The 15,093-nt window shown below is 36.9% G+C and overlaps 1 pseudogene; it reads right to left on the bottom strand.

Annotated features, from left to right (window-relative positions):
- Positions 1-198: 198 nt before the first annotated feature.
- On the bottom strand, positions 199-1,409 carry LOC117088727 (annotated as a pseudogene).
- Positions 1,410-15,093: the final 13,684 nt, after the last annotated feature.

Raw genomic sequence — 15,093 nt, forward strand, 5'->3', positions numbered from 1 at the left:
TACTTTTGCTTTTATTCAAAAGTTCTGTTGGATTTATCTCAAGATTAAGGACCACAGTATGATAGCCAACAACTTAATTTTAGTGTACAAACTGCTTTAAACTACACATACATTTTCAGAGTTAGAGAAATGTAATATAGTGTCCTTCAGTTTAAATGTTGAGAAGAATTTTGCAAACATGTAGAAGAAAAATAATTTTTATATATGTTCCTTTGGTTCACTAAACTTTCTCCTTTTTGGTACTGACTTGACTAGAAGAATCAAAGTGATGGAGGACTATTCTCCCAGATTCATGTTGACTTCTTTTCCGATTTTCTTTGGAAGATGTTACTGGTTGATTTCCATTTGCCATTTTATTCTGACTTTTCCACTTCTTGTTTTGCTTTCAGACATATCAAGTTCAGATGGTTTATTGACTAACTGCTCAACCTGAGAGTGAGAAATGGAAAGATCTGGACTTTCTTTATACCTCATCATTTCATCTTCCTCAAAAACTAAATTTGATTCTCCTAATTCAGAAAATCCAGGGGTTTTTTTTTCTGCTCTTTCATTTTAGTTCCAATGTCCAAATCATCACTTGTATAATGCTCCTGTTCATCTTCTATGTCTTTGTCCCTCAGGATTTTGTGAAGTCGTGTTTTTATTTGTTTTGGTGATAGTAGAGTTGAATCAATGTTTTCCATTTGTTCTCTCTCAGTGGTCACTTTTACTTTGAAGGTGTGAAAAGGTGTTGAGACTTCACACACATTTAAATACCTAGGCTTCTCTTCAAATATAACTCCTTCACAATCACCATCCTTAAAACCGGGAGGCTGGTAATCTAGGGGTGTAAGTTCATCATAGTAAAAAGGTTTCATGGTCAAACAAACATCATTAGGTTAAGGCCCCAGATTTTGCATTAGGATATCAATCTTGCGAATGAGGAGAATGCTTGCTTTCTTGGTGTCAGTACATGACATGCTAGATTTGTTGCTTTGGTTTTTACTTATGAAGTAAGTCCATGAGTGGTCCATTATTGGCATATTTGAATTTGAAATGGTAACATTCTGAAATTGTCTGAGGATCTTCTAGGTTTGTGTATATAGCTAAAACAGCCATCCTTAGGTATTTTTTCTGTAAAGCATCATAATGTCCTAGCATCTATTTCACTAACTGTGTAGATCCTGGGTAATTTTTATCTTCTCTCAGTATTTTGACCAAAAGATCATCTAGATATCTGGTTCCATAAGAACATTCTGGAAATATTCCTCTCAAATATGTGATACAGGATACTGAAACTGCTAGGAGCCTCTTCACTAACACCAAAGACTGGTGTTTAGGTGATATCTTATTGGGAAATACCAGTGCAGTCATGGAAGTCCTCTGCAACTGGGTAGTGGCCATCTTCTTCTGATAAAATATTTTCTTTAATTCAAAATTATGTCTGAGGGGCAGGCCCCGGAAAATTTCCACTCTTAATCTCACTCTTTGTGTGTCCACATATTTGATCTCCGTGGTCGTGAGACAACAAACCTCGGGTGTTACCCCAGACAATGAAGCCGCTTCAGTGTATTTTGAGGGTACATGCAATATTTTGGTACCTGTATACAATGTGTAATGATCAAATCAGGGTAACTGGGATATCCATCACCTCAAACATTTATCTTTTCTTTGTACCACATTTTCTGTATCCCTTCATCCATTGATGGACACTTAGGTTAATTCCAATATTTCAATTATTTATTTTTAATTTTTGTGGGTACATTCTAAGTGTATATATTTATTGGGTACATAAGATGTTTTGATACAGGAATGCAATGCATAATAATCACATCATGGAAAATGGGATATTTGTCCTCTCAAGGATTTATCCTTTGTGTTACCAAAAAAAAATCCAATTATACTCTTTTAGTTGTCTGAAAATGTACAATTAATTTATTATTAACTATAGTCACTCTGTTGTGTTAGCAAACAGTAGGTCTTATTCATTCTTTCCAACTATTTTTTGTATCCACTAACCATGTTCACCTCCCCAACACCCCCACCTACCCTTCCTGGTCTCCAGTAAGTATTCTTTTACTGTCTATCCCCATGAGTTCAATTGTTCTGATTTGTAGATCCCACAAATACGTGAGAATGTGTAAAGTTTGTCTCTCAATGCCTGGCTTGTTTGACTTAACATGATGACCTCCATTCCACAAAGTCCTTCCCACTTTTACTTTCTTCTCCTCAAGCAAAAGGAAGGGGGCTCTTTTGGAGCTGTGAGCTGTGCAGCCTGGGGTTAGGAGAGGAGTAATGCCAGCACTCCATTAGCCACCCCTGCTGGTAACTCAGTAAGTTCCCCCAGTCCACTGGCTCTGGGGTCAGTTCAGCACTAGGACTGGCCTAGAAGTTGCAGTTCTTGTGGCCTAGATTGCCTTTCCAGTTTATTCAGGGCCCCAGAATACCTTCAGCCCAGTAGCGAGGTTTGTGGGAACTCAGGTTTGGACCACTGGGATTGGCAATTCCCCTCTGGCTAGGGCTGGTTTAATGCTCTCTCTGTGGGTTGGTGTCAGCTGAGTTTGGTTCAGTTTTGCTTTCTGCTGTAACAGGTAGTGCTGAGTTCAATGCCTCACAATTACCACACTCTCCCTCTTGCCAGTGCACAGAAATGCTCTCTGCACCACGCCTCTGCTGCCAGGGGATGGGGAGAGGTGGGGTCCACAACTCAAGACTGTTTTTCCTACCTCTTCAGTGTCTCTTTCAGTGATATGAAGTTAAAAGCAGGTACTGTGAGTGCTCACCTGATCTTTGGTTCTTATTAAGGTGCTTTTTTTTCTGTAGATAGTTGTTAAAATGGTGTCCTTGCAGAAAGTACAATTGGCAGAGCTTTCCATTCTGCCATCTTGCTCTACCTCCTGATTCCGTATCTTTGACTATTGTTAATTGTGTTGCAATAAACATGGGAGTGCAGATATCTCTTCTCTATACTGATTTCCTCTCTTTTGGAGGTATAACCAGCAATGGGATTGCTGGATCATATGGTAGTTTCATTTTGAGGTTTTTGAGGAACCTCCATACTATTTTGGCATAGTGGCTGTACTAATTTACATTCCCACTAATAATGGGGTATGAGTGTTCTTCTTTCTCCTTATCGTTGCCAGCGTTTGTTATTTTTTATCTTCCTGATAAAATCAATTTTAACTGGAATGAAATATTATCTCATCATGGTTTTGATTTGCATTTCCCTGATGATTAGTGATGTTGAGCATTTTTAATATATTGGTTGGCCATTTGTATGTCTTCTTTTAAGAAATGGCTATTCAGATATTTTGCCCATTATTTAATTGGGTCATTTGATTTTGCTGTTGAGTTGTGTTCCTTACATATTCTGTTTATTAATCCCTTGTCAGTTGGATAGTTGGCAAATATTTTCTCTCATTGAGTGTACTATCTCTTCACTTTGTTGATTGTTTCCTTTGCTGTGCAGAGGATGTGATGCCATTTCTGCTTTTGTTGTCTCTGCTTTTCAAATCTTACCAATAAAATCTTTGCTCAAACCAATATCCTGAAGCATTCCTCGATGTTTTTTTCTAGTATTTTCATAGTTTTGGGTCTTAGATTTAAGTCTTTAATCTATTTCGATTGATGTAGTTGTTAAAGATTTTTCAGCTAATCTATCGCATTCTGTAGTTTAAATTACATAAGTGAGATGTTCATTTATTTTTATTTACTCTGTTTTAGGTTCACAACTTTATAGATTGATGTTTTTCATCACATCATCAAATTTCTCAATTTTTTTTCGAATATTGCCTCTACCTCATTCATATTCCTCTATTTCTGGAACTCCAACTTTTAAAATTAGATTATAATTTTTTACTCTGTTCTACCTCTTTTCTGTCATATTTCCTCTTTTTTTTCTCATTGTGTTACTTTCTGAATAAATTCTTCAGATTCATCATCTAGTTCACTAATCTTCTCATGACATATTTAATCATCCATCATACCTAACCATTATTTGTATTTCAATAGTTTTCCTTTCCAAAATTTTTATTTTATTCTCTTTTAAGTCTGCTTGTTGCTTGTTAATTTTATAGCACCTTGGTGTATTTTAATCCTCTCTTTTGAAGCATATATTATTTTAAAATACTAAGTGTTGCCATTTTATAGTGTGACTGATAAATCTAATATCTAAATGTTTTGCTAGTTTGATTTATTTATTTGTTTACTCTGCTGCTGCTCATTCATATTGCTGTGTTTGCTTGGGTGCTTGTGATTTTGGCAATTAACTTCCATTTACTAGAACTTTCTCTGCAAGTATTCCTTGAGGCCTGGTTTGCTATTGGGTAGCTTGTTTTCATTTCCTTCTTATAAGTTCCTGAGGATGCTACCAACCTGGTACACTTCTAAACTAAAACAGTATTAATAGCTTCCTTGAACTACCCAGATGATATGAATTCAATCTGCAATGCTGTGTACTGACCTATTAAATTATTAAGAAAACCTTCCCTCCCACAAATCTAATGCTAAGTTTTAATACAACTAGTTATTTTTGTAATCTGTTTTCTATTGGCCCTCTTTATTCAGCCCCTTGGAGTTCCATGCCAGAAGAATCACCTATGAGACCCAAGAGAATCACCTATGAGACCCTACCTTGAGTAATTTTGTCTCTTGCTACTATCTGCCACTGCCCTACAAAAATTAAGGTTTAAGTTCATCTGAATGTTGGCAGTTATCTTCAGGGGGATAGTTCCACTTGCCTGTCAGAATTGTCATTTTATGTTCATTTTTGACCTCTGAGGGAGGCTGAATCAGAGCACATTTTCTTCCACAATCCCAGAAACAGTCCTTATTATGTCAATTAGCGTGTGTATATGCACATGCAAAAACACATATATATGCATATGTATGTGTTTGGGTTGTTTCAGTTTTTGTTGCATCTGAATCCATGAGAGCCCTCAAAAAAAATCATCCACATAGTCTGTGAACCCTATCACTAATACCACATAATGATTTCTGCTTGTCCTGGAAAGGAAATTAAATAAAGTTCAGATTCTTGTAACCCTTCCCCAAAGATAGAGACTACGTAATGTCATCAAATTTCCTGTTAAATCTTTTTATTTGTTTGAGGCTTGTGTGGTTGATTGCTTACTTATCTGTTGCTTGCAACAAATCATATTCTGGCATTACCCACAAATAATTGCCCCAGAAATAAAAGGTATAATTTTTAAATCTGTGTATTAATTTTTAAATAAATACTAACTTCGGCCGGGCGCGGTGGCTCAAGCCTGTAATCCCAGCACTTTGGGAGGCCGAGACGGGCGGATCACGAGGTCAGGAGATCGAGACCATCCTGGCTAACACGGTGAAACCCCGTCTCTATTAAAAATACAAAAAACTAGCCGGGCGAGGTGGCGGGCGCCTGTAGTCCCAGCTACTCCGGAGGCTGAGGCAGGAGAATGGCGTAAAACCCGGGAGGCGGAGCTTGCAGTGAGCTGAGATCCGGCCACTGCACTCCAGCCCGGGGGAAAGAGCAAGACTCCGTCTCAAAAATAAATAAATAAATAAATAAATAAATACTAACTTCATGTTCACAATTCCAACAGACTGATGACATTGAATATGATTCTGTCCTTGCACCTTGGAATCACAATTTGTGGGACTTAACTCTTTCAAGGGGACAAGTATAAGTAATATTTCTATGTGTAGTGGACATTGGCCATGTTTTCCGACTTGTCAGTCGCTTTTGAGTGTTCTTGCTTTGTTTGAGTAATTCCAGGCTCTAACAGTGCCAGAGCAGCAAGATAAAGGCAGGAAAAATAGAATGGTCCCATTTAAGACTTTGAATCGGAAATGAGTACCTTAGGAGGTAGAACAAACTCAGCTTCCACTTGGTTGGCTTTACGGAGCAGTGTTGGTTTTAAGACCAACTACTAGCTAAAGGAGATATCATGCTGTTGGAAATTGCGGTACAATAAAGAAAAGTTCCAGCAAATAGGATGTTAACTGTGGCATTAATATTATCAGACCAATTTTGCATGGTTTGGTACATTGCTCCTTAATGCTTATACTTGGGCCTGGTTCTCTAACCCTTGCCTCAATAATGTGTGCAACTCAATATTCTCCAAATAAACTCCTTTTAATTTAATTAATCAGAGCCAGTTACTGTTGTTCTCATTTGAGAACCAGAACCAAAACGAAAGTCAATGCCAGGAACACTACAAGGAACAAAGGGCCCAGCCATTTACAGCCTGGGAATCCAGTGACTCTTGATACACACAATAGGCAGGTAGTTGCATGCTAGATCTGGGGACTAGACAATGTGCCAGCTGAGGTTGGAATGTTAAAGAAAATGCTACCAAATTTTCAGAATATTTGTGTATAGGAGACTTAACTTTCTGTTTTCAGCAAATTTCTACAAGAAAGAGATGAAAACCTTAATGATTAGCAACTGTTCTATTTCTGAGAAAGATATGCTAAATCTTCCACTATAATTGTTAATTTGTCAAATCCTTCTTGTAATTTGATGCTTGCTTTATGTATTTTGAACCCATATTATTTCATCTATAAAAATTTAGAATTGCTGTATTATCCTGGTGAGTTGAAACTTCTATCATTATGAAATGCCTCTTTAATCTCTAGTAAAGCTTTTGGCCTTAAAATCTGTTTTATTGGATACTGGCATAGCCATGTCTTTTTCTATCCTTTTACATTCAACCTTCTGTATCTGTGAATTTAAGGTATGTCACTTGGGTAATCAAGGGGGTGGCCTATGGTAGACGTTGTTGGTTGTCTGTCTGTTCCCCATTTGTTTACATGGTTCTCAATTATTTCCAGTATGCCCAACTAAAATAATTCACTTTTCTTACCTTACTTGCAGTTGTGATTGGTCATGGGATGGTTCTGGACAATGAACTACAGGTAGAAATTCATCAGGAGGACACCCTTTCTGAATAAAAAGCAAAGTCCATTTTGAACTCGAGCCTTTCCCTTATTCTCACCTGGAATTTCAGATATAATGTCTGGAAACATAGCTGCCACTGTTGCGACCATAAGGATGAATGACACATGCTAAGCAGGTGAAAGTGGCAAATGGAAAAAGTTAGGCCTTTATGTCTTTGTGGATGCTTGCCTGCCTGACTCTTGACTCAAGGCTTCTCTGCTTGAAACAAGTAGGCCTTACTTAAACCAGTATTTAACCAGAAATCCTGGGGAGGAGGATTTCTATTAGCAGCTGAACACATTCTTAAGATACAATTGTAATGCTAGGATTCAGAATCTCCAGGAAAGGGGTATCTGTACTTTACTGTACCTAGAAAAACCAGGTTCAGTTAGGGAAGTGACTCTGTTCTTCTCTCCTGTGTTTGAAGCCAGAATGATCAGTGTTTATGGGCCTTTGCAGATATATCTTTCTTCTTCTCTTATATGTGGCTGTTAATAAAATTTCTAAATAAACAACCCTCTATTCCTAAAAGCATTTTCTAATTTGGAGAGACATAAGGTTTTGTGGTTAAGAACACAGTTTCTGGAGTCAGTTAGCGATTGTTCATATCCTGTTCATATCCCCACTTTTTGGTTACTGCTTATGTGATACTGAGCAATCTCTTAATGTTTCTGAGCTTATTTCCACATCTCAAAAATGGGGAGAGTAGTAATGCCCATGTCATATAGTTGTGGAAGGATTAAATGAAGCTCTTCAGGAAAGCATGTAGGAGAGTATATATTGACTTTTTTTCCATCAAGCGTTACAATTTAAAACTTGGAACTATTTTAGAATTTCTGCATTGGTTGAAACAAATTTAAACTCCATTCCAACTCTAAAATTCAATAGCTCTGTTAAATATATGAGGGTTGTGTGATGGAGAAAATCAGAACAAAAAGTTTAAAAAAAATAAAATGGGAGAAGGAGGCTGAGTTTATTTAGATTCATGTACATGAATATTTCCGTATATTTACTTTAGTATTACTTAGCTTTGGAACTACTAAAAACGTGATAATTCATAGTCTGAGTGATGTTGGATTTGCCAGTTAGTTATGTTCCTTTACAAGAAAGTATCTTAAAATAAGTAAACATTCCAACATGTGATTCTTAATTTTTTCTCCTAATACTTTTCTTGTTTTCCCTGTAACAAAACTGGAAGCCATCCATAAGTGTTATTTAACATTTACAGAGCACCTAATAAGTGCAAGGCACTGGCATCTATTATACCATAACACGTTATTTTCTCTCATTTTGAAAATGGGAAAACTGGGGAACCAAGAGACCAAACGCCGCATCCAGATTTACTTGTATGTTAAATAGGGTTATTAGGATTTAGGTTAATCCACGTAAAATCTCTGATTTTGTCAGTATAATTCAAAACAGAAAACAATTTTGCACAAGTTTAATCATTTTTTTAAGACAAAAAATTAGAACATACTTCCAGGAGTATTAAGGAAATAGGAGGACTTTCATATTTTTCTTGAAGGAATGACTTTCTTTTCCAGAACAAAGAAACTTAAGGGCTCCAGTAGATCAGTGAAGATGGAAATAAATGCAATATTTGGAGGATTTATGTACCTATGAGCTTACAACCAAATTGAATATGAATACATATATACATAAAAAATAAATACTACCTTTGGAAAACATATGTTTGATTTAGCAGATTAAAAACAAGCTTTTCCAAAAGAGAGGTAAATTTATTCAATAAGAAAATACATTAAGCCACTTCTGTCCTTTTAATATCTTCAAATTCTAGCAGATTTCCTTCTAACCAGAGACCATTGTTATACAAGAAAATTGTTAGCTGCTATAGTACATTCATATACTACTAACTAAAGTAAAAAAATGTCAGTTTGATACAGCTCTTTTAAGATTATGAATGTGTGTTTTTATTACATTTCTCAAATATGATGCAGCAACCCACAATGGAAACACTTGCATTAAAATGACACCCGGACCAAATGTTCATGCTTCAATCTCTCATAAAATGCCTCTAGTGAAGTGGTGAATAGGCATCTATGAACTCTAGTTAATTTGCTAATTGATATTTTATTACCACCTTAAAGAGCCCTTGTATAAATTTATATGGAATTAGATAAAATTATAATAAACCTATAGTGTCATTTGAAGCATCTATATTCCAATGCAATCAAGAAAAACAGTCTCAAAAGAGCCCTCAAAACCTTGAACCAGTTAGTCATTTATTTGTTCTCTGGATTTTTTGCTGCCTCTTTCATTTCTATCCTATAGTAGAAGCAGGAAGATATGTTCATTTTTAGGTATACAAAAATACTGTTGTTATTTTAACCTTCTAGAATATTACAAAGTCTGACATGCTTACTTACCTGTTGACTTTCCCTGGTGTTGTATACATTGAAAGATTTTACTTTAAGTGGAAAAATGGTTTTCATAAACATCTAACATCATTTCCCCAGGTGTATTACAAAAACTGAAATTCTAAATATGGAAATAAATGGTACGTAGACCAACAAATGTCACCAAATGGCAGCAAGGAAAACTTTCCACCTCAATACCTTCAAAGACTGACCTAAAAAGTTTGTTTAAAACAGGGTTTCTCAACTTCGGCACTATTGACATTTTGGGCAGGATAATTCCTTTTTTGTGAGGAACTATCCTGTAAATTGTAGAATGTTTAGCAGCATCCCTGGCCTCTACAACCTGGATGCCAGTAGCAACAATTTCCCACACCCTCCCCCATACTATGTACTATGCCAACCAAAAACATCACCAGACATTGCAAATATACTCTGCGGGGCAAAATTACCACTGGTGTAAAGAATTAGCTCTAGATGAATAAATGTTTATAAAACATATTAGTTGGTTTGGGGTTATCAAGTTTTAGATAATATTTCTATCATATCCTGTTATGTATTTAAGTTTGCTCTAAAAGTATTTTAAAGCTTTTAAAAAAATACAGTAAACTGTGGCATGAATTAGGTAGGGATACTGTTTGTTCTACAGTTTTAACATATGGTAGGAACTCAACAATTGTAGAGTGGATTGAGGAATGGATAAATTTTTAAAATTCTCATTAAAGGAATATAGGGGCTTGGTCTAAACTCAAGCATGATTAGTCATGACCCAGCTAGCCACTGTAGAATTGAACACTGACAGTCCAGGCAAGGGGCCCAGGCAAGGGCTGAGGAGAATGGCCTCAACATCAGGTGTGGGCAGGAAATAGTCTGCTAAGCAGAAGAGTGTATTCTTTTTTGAAGAATTATGCACTAGCAGGTTATTCAATGTGTATAACACAAAAAGGCTGGAGCCAAGATGACATGCAGAGGGTCCGTAGGTGGGCAAGCAGGCAGTTAACATTGTGGAAGTAGGTAAACCCGTAACAGGACTCCAGTCACCATTTTAAGATACGGGTCAAGACTTCAATTCCTGAGAGATGACTGAAACAAAAATGAGTATGTCCCATCATAGTGTACTGGTTAGGCAGCAGAGATAAAGACTTCAGCAGAGAAATGACTTTGATATATTTACCAGAATTGAGGTTCTGGCTGTACTCATAGGTTTCCCTTGTACTGCATGAGTAGATTCATGGTAGTTTGTATGCTTTGGTGGGCAATATTTTAAAGCTTAGGTTGCAATTATGTTAATACTTATATATGTGTTTGTATATGCACTCACTGAACTACACATACATACATGCTCTTGGCTTTAAAATATTCAAACTCTGCCAGGTGCCATGGCTCACACCTGTAATCCCAGAACTTTGGGAGGCCAAGGGAGGAGGATTGCTTGAGTCTAGGAGTTCAAGACAAGCCTGCGCAACACAGTGAGACCCTGATTCTACAAAAAATGACAGAAGAAAAAAAAAATGCTAGGTGTGGTGGCATGAAACTGTAGTCCCAGCTACTCAGGAGGCTGAGGTGGGAAAATTGCTTAAGATTAGGAGTTCAAGGCTGCAGTGAGCTATGATCACAGCGTGGCACTCCAAACTATTCAACAGAGTGAGACCCTGTCTCTAAAATAAAAATAAAAAATAAAAAGTATCCAAACTCTGGAAGATTAATTTGGAATAGAAACACCATTATTCTGAGTAAATGTGATCCTATAGTATAACCATATGATAAACGTAATGAGAATTCACTGCTGTTTTAGCTCTAACAGAAAGAGCTATAATAAAGATCCAAAATCTCAGTTCAAGGACTTTATAGTGACCACAAACCTTGCTGTCCTAGACCCTCCCTGATAGAAGTGTCACCAAGGTACTCCCAACCAAATCATGAGAAATAGTGTAGATTACCAGGGACATCAAGGAAGTTCTAGCTATTCCAAATTTTCCCATATATCCCATATAAGTCATCCTGAAGATATCCTCAAGAGAATCTTTGTACAATTCATTCCTTTGTCTGGACATGGTGGGTCACACCTATAATCCCAGCACTTTGGGAGGCTCAGGTGGGCAGATCACGAGGCCAGGAGTTCAAGACCAGCCCAGCCAATACAGTGAAACCCTGTCTCTACTAAAAATACAAAAATTAGCCGGGTGTGTTGGTGCGTGCCTGTATTCCCAGCTACTCAGGAGGCTGAGGCAGGAGAATCGCTTGAACCTGGGAGGCGGAGGTTGCAGTGGGCCAACATTGCACCACTGCACTCCGGCCTGGGCAACAGAGTGAGACTCCATCTCAAAAAATTTTTTTAAAAAACCTAATTAATCTAAGAATTACAGCCCAAGGGCCCATAATCTGGGATTGATTAAGCTAGGTTTTTGCAAATTATTTCCAAGAGTCTGTGAGCCTCAAAAGTTGTAATTGTATGCAAAATTATGTTTTTAAAAAACTTTTTTGAAGGCTTTCATCAAATTCTCAGACCTCTGCTATCCAGAAAAACTTTAGAATCATAAATTCACAGATATTCTAGAATAATGAATTCAACAGCTCTCATCAGACATCTGAAATATCACAGATATTTTAGAATGAAAGGATGAATATCTATTACTATTTGAATATTGCTGTTAAAAGTAGAAAGATATGCAAAACTCTATACATTAAGGTTTACTTTGTTTAGTTGTATCTAGTAACTCTTAATAAAATATACATCAATGACTGCATAGCCTCATACACTATCAGACATAGTTGCTTTCATCTGCTTTTAAACTTCACAAATAGTCACCTGAATGAGATCATCTGCAAAACTTAAAGTTTCTCTTCTGGGTTATCTCAAGGTTTACTCATATAATCTGGTTTTTTTACATGACTATATTGCTATTTTTTTTTTTTTTGTATCTGCTAAATTTCAGCTAAATGTTAACAATTACAGAAGCTAATGTTTCAGAGAATTAATCAGCTATTATTTCAAATTGCAGGCTAAATCACAAATGGAATCCAAGCTAAATCTTGTTATACATAAATATTAGTAGTAGTTAACATTTACTGAGTACTTATTACGTGTCAGCACTAAGATAACACCTTTACATAAACTATTTTGTTTAACCGTCCCAAAAGTCCTGTGATAAGGATATTACTATCCTCACTTTAAACATGAAAGAAACAAAGACTTAGCAAGATTCAGTAATCAGTCAGGAATCAGGATCCCACAATTTATACGTTTCTTTCTGATCCCAAATCCTTAGCATATTTAAAAATATATTTAAAGACGTAGTAGTATTTATTGCTCCACTTCTGATTTTTGTCATTAAAACTAATATTGGGTCTGTGGACCCCTGCTTCTTTCCCATTTTTAATCTTCCTATTCACAACAGAATATATCTTCTTCCTTAAAATAATTTTCAACTTTGTGTCTCTCTCTTTAAAAAAAAAAAAAACTTCAGTCTTAGATACAAAATAACATGCAAAAAGGAAACCAGAAACTTGAAAACATGCCAAGTAATACTCCCTTTATGTCACAGTCCCTGTATTGTATATCAACAAAATTTTACACCAGAGAGGTAAAACTCAAGTTGATTGCAATCTCACATTCCCTTTCTTTTTCAGGACATTTGCCTCTTGCTCCAATTAACTGTTTTTACTTTCATGATTCCTATACAAGACCCACACGTTGTAGTGTTTAAATCCTAATGCTTTTTTATAATCTGGAGAATCCAGTCACTGCTGCAGACCCAGGATAGCCAAAAACTCAGGCCCACCACCTCTGGCTATCACTGGCCTCCTCCTTTTGTCTTAGTGGGCCACGAGCCTTGTCATTTTGTAGCTGAGCCATGACTCAAAAAAAGGTGGGAAGTATTCTAAATACTCCAACAAACAGGACCATTCTGTAGCTTGGTGATTTTGCAAAAACAACTTTAATAGCATTTCTGTTAATATAATTTTATGCTAATATGTATATATAAGAAAAGCTAATATGTATATATAAGAAAAAAGCAAATATCTTATTGAAACTCCAGAAACTTGATGACCCCACTCTTGCCAATTGCTGACTTGTCTGAAGGACTCACAGTATCTCCTGTAGCTTTCAGTAGCACTGTTGAAAACTGTGTTGAATACTTAGCAGGTATTGACTTCCTTTTTCTGATCTGGTCAGTTCCTCATCCTTGATTACAAATAAAATCAAGCAAAAATGTGTTTATCTAGCCTGCATTTTCCTTCTTGGTAAAACTAAACATGAAAAATGCATACTTATTAAATAGAATTTTTTGAAATGTTAGAAATAAAATATAATGGCTTTTATTAAAATGTTATTACTCAATAAAATCAATAAAAGATGTCCAAGTTGTTGCAGGCCTCACAATTGACAGTCAAATAGTGTCTGTCAAAATTGCAGCTTAGTTGTCCAAACACCAGTGCAGGCTCAGCCTTGGGACCTGTGACAGTGGCTGCAACAGCCACTCAAGTCTCAAGTGAATCAACATGATTTTGTCTAGTGCCTTCTTCAAACCTAAATCTTCTGTTTGCTTCTCCCACTTTAAAATAATTATCTCCGGCCGGGCGCGGTGGCTCAAGCCTGTAATCCCAGCACTTTGGGAGGCCGAGACGGGCGGATCACGAGGTCAGGAGATCGAGACCATCCTGGCTAATACGGTGAAACCCCGTCTCTACTAAAAATACAAAAAACTAGCCGGGCGACGAGGCGGGCGCCTGTAGTCCCAGCTACTCGGGAGGCTGAGACAGGAGAATGGTGTGAACCCGGGAGGCGGAGCTTGCAGTGAGCTGAGAGCCGGCCACTGCACTCCAGCCTGGGTGGCAGAGCAAGACTCCGTCTCAAAAAAAAAAAAAAAAAAAAAATTATCTCCATTCCCTTATCTTCAAATTATTTCTCTGCTCACTTTGATCTGATTTCTATTTCTACAATTATGCAAGGAAATAAAAATAAAAACAACTTCAAATGACCTCTTTGTTGATAAATCAAAAATCCTTACCTTATTTGATTTCTTTTAGGCATTTCCCTATTGAAGCTCCTTTTTTCTCTATTGTAGCAGTGGTTCTCAGTGGTTACTCAGCTTTCTTTATTTCAGTCTCTTTCCCTGCTTGCTCCTTCTCTCTTATCCCAAATGGTCACACTTACTAGGGTTGGGTTCTCAGGCCTCTTCCTTTTTAAACAAATCTACATGCTTCCCCAGGTAATTTGATTCTGACTTACTGATTTCATCCATTATAAATATAGGTTGATGATTCTCGAATTTCAATTTCTAGCTCCCCCTGAGCTGTAGATCCATATATCCAAGCATCAACTAGATATCTCCACTGAGCTGTCTCAACAGGTATGTCAAACTCAATAGAAAATTGAACATATTTCCCTTCCTCAGACTGCCTTCTCCTTAATCTTTACTGATTGAGTAAATGATACCATCATTCACTCAGATATTTGTGCCTGAAATTGGAAGTTAGGCTCAACATCTGCCATGGATTGGTAGCTTCACTAACCTATAGCATAGACACCGTATCGTTTTCATCTTTGAGTCTCCACTTGGAACAGTGTGTGCCACTTGTAGGTGTACAATCTATATCAAGCCTTTTCTGAAAGTAGAAGTAGTGACATGTAGTATTTCTGGCTTAACATTCTTCAGTGGATCTCCCCACTCATGTCAGGATAAAATCCAAAGTTCTTGCCAAGACTTTGTCATACAACCCTTGTCTTACTTCTATTGCCTCCTGCTTATAGCTACACCTCCAAAAGCAACTAAGCTTCAGTAGAGTCCAACTATTTATTAGTCTCAAAGTATG

Source organism: Trachypithecus francoisi, unplaced genomic scaffold (assembly GCF_009764315.1).
Source record: "Trachypithecus francoisi isolate TF-2019V2 unplaced genomic scaffold, Tfra_2.0 Lachesis_group10, whole genome shotgun sequence".
Taxonomy (NCBI): Eukaryota; Metazoa; Chordata; class Mammalia; order Primates; family Cercopithecidae; genus Trachypithecus; species Trachypithecus francoisi.